Genomic DNA, 2,329 nt, shown 5'->3' with positions numbered 1-2,329 from the left:
GGTCTGTTGTCCGTATTGTATTGGATGCAGTGGTTTGTAGGCAAGAAATATTTATTGCATCATTAATTCCAGGTTCCGCCTGCTCGGAAAAATGGAACCATCGGAAAACATGGTGTGTCATGCATGCTCAGCTCGTCACATCTTAGATGAGCCTCCGGATGCATGGCATGGTTTGAGGTTTTTATGTATGGTTAGCATGGCATTCGATCCTGTCAGATATTGTCTTAGAGACATTATTTATTGGTTGCCCTAAAAGTGACCATTTTTAACTCACTTTTACTTATTCATGTATCGATATTTAATTGGCAAGGACCGCACTGAATCCAACAACACTGGTTGTAATATAAGATTATATAACTCTCTAGATTGGTTGAGAATCTGCAAAAAGAGCAATCATCGGTATAACGTCCAGGAGTGATTAGCAACTGTGAATCCGCCATCCATAACAAGGTTGTGCCCGCTAACATATTTAGCCTCATCGCTCGCCAAATACAGCCCTGCCTCCGCAATATCCTCCGCTTTAAGCGTTATTCCCTGTAAATTGGCTTTACTGTTGCAGAAGGCCTCCACGGTGGCCATATCCTGTTTGAAGTTCGGGAGTGAAATAGCTGCGGCCACGGCATTAGGAGAGACAGCATTTACTCAGATCCCAAATTTCCCAACCTCAGCTGCTCCACTCTTAGTCAGCCCTATCACTGCATGCTTGGAGGCCGAGTAAGAGTATCGAGCTCCTCCCAATATCGCTACAACACTGGCCGTCGAGATTATGCAACCCTTCTCCCTCGGGATCATTATGCGGGCCGCATGCTTTATGCCCAGCATCACCCCTCTTACATTTACGCTCATAAATCTGTCGAATTGCTCCATCTCACTCCGCTACGCCCTTCACCATAACGGAATCGCTGATTCCTGTGTTGTTATACATGATATCTAGTTGACCGTATTTCTCCATCGCCAAATCCACCGCAGCGCTAATATCTTGCTCTCTGCTCTGCTCACATCGCAGTGCACAAAAATTGCAGGAGGGGAAAGGGATTCAGCAAGAGTGTTGGGTTTTCTCACAAGTATTGTATATTGTGTAAGATCACATAAGGAACCAAGCTTGTTGGGTTTTCTCCCCAGTATTATGTAAGATCTTGATATATACATTGAATAGTGTGTGAGATTGATATTTAAAATTAACAAAGAAATAGTAACCAAGCTTGTTGGGTTTTCTCCCGAGTATTATGTAAGATCTTGATATATGCATTGAATAGTGTGTGAGCATTTCATAGTGTGTGAGATTGATATTTAAAATTAACAAAGAAATAGTAATCATTGGAGTTGATTTTTATGGTTTATTGAAAGGTATGTTTCAATTTTATCCCTTTTGCTTTGTGATTCTTATTCCACAATTGGAGTATGAAAAATGAAGCAATTGTCACAAATGAAGTCAATGTTCTCATTTGTATTTTAATGTACCTTATTTTTCATATTTTCCTTGCAATTGTAATTATTATCTCATCAAGTCAAACAAAAATATTTTAAGTTGAAATTTGGCAAAATGCATGCCCTTGCTCTCACGCAAACAAATTTGAACAATTCTATGCATGTATAAGTCAATTTAAGAAAATATAAGCATTTCGTAGTAGATCTAAGCAAAGTTAATCTTATTAGGGTAGCTTTGAGGGAGATCACTAACATATCAGAGGAAGAATAACAAAATGTTAGGAAGATGTACGAAATTTTGGGAAAATATCGGAGTTTCCAAGACCCAACTTGGCTTCTCTAATCTCAATACCTGTTGTAGAAAGATTTATCAATTTTTAGTGAGGTCGATTAAGGGGAAGATGATTGACTTATCAAACAGAGAAAAAATGATTCTATCACATAAGTATAAACTAGAACTCAATGTGGGGATGCTTGTGGATAATCATCACCTATTCTGTACAAGTAAGCAATTAGAGGATTTTGTTGAAAATAGCAATAAGAAATGCTAAAAATAGCATTTCTATAAATAACATTTCATGATATACTCCAACTCTGTTGGAAATAGCAAAAAATAGAAATGCTAAAAATAGCATTGATATAAATAGCATTTCGGGATAGATTCCACTTTTGATTTGTCCTTGAATCAAAATTGAGAATTAAAATTCGAATTTAGTCTCACGAGCTGTTAGAAAAATAATTATTTAATTCATCTTGAGTTAATTAGTTGGAGAAAACCAAACATGAAGTCTTTGTGAAGACATGCAACAATTATCCCTTTGATTGAGGAAGTTATCCCTTAATTAAGGAGATAAGGATGAGTTATATTTGAGTTGTAATTAGTTAGCTCAGTTAACTGAGT

The 2,329-nt window shown here is 37.2% G+C and overlaps 1 pseudogene; it reads right to left on the bottom strand.

Annotated features, from left to right (window-relative positions):
* Nucleotides 1–393: 393 nt before the first annotated feature.
* On the bottom strand, nucleotides 394–867 carry LOC149139762 (short-chain dehydrogenase reductase 2a pseudogene; annotated as a pseudogene).
* Between the last annotated feature and the right edge of the window lie 1,462 nt (nucleotides 868–2,329).

Source organism: Pinus tabuliformis, chromosome X (assembly GCF_031772625.1).
Source record: "Pinus tabuliformis cultivar Carrire ecotype Pingquan chromosome X, CPIR1, whole genome shotgun sequence".
Lineage (NCBI taxonomy): Eukaryota > Viridiplantae > Streptophyta > Pinopsida > Pinales > Pinaceae > Pinus > Pinus tabuliformis.
The sequence above is the reverse complement of the archived record's forward strand: the minus strand, read 5'-3'. Positions and strand labels throughout refer to the sequence as shown.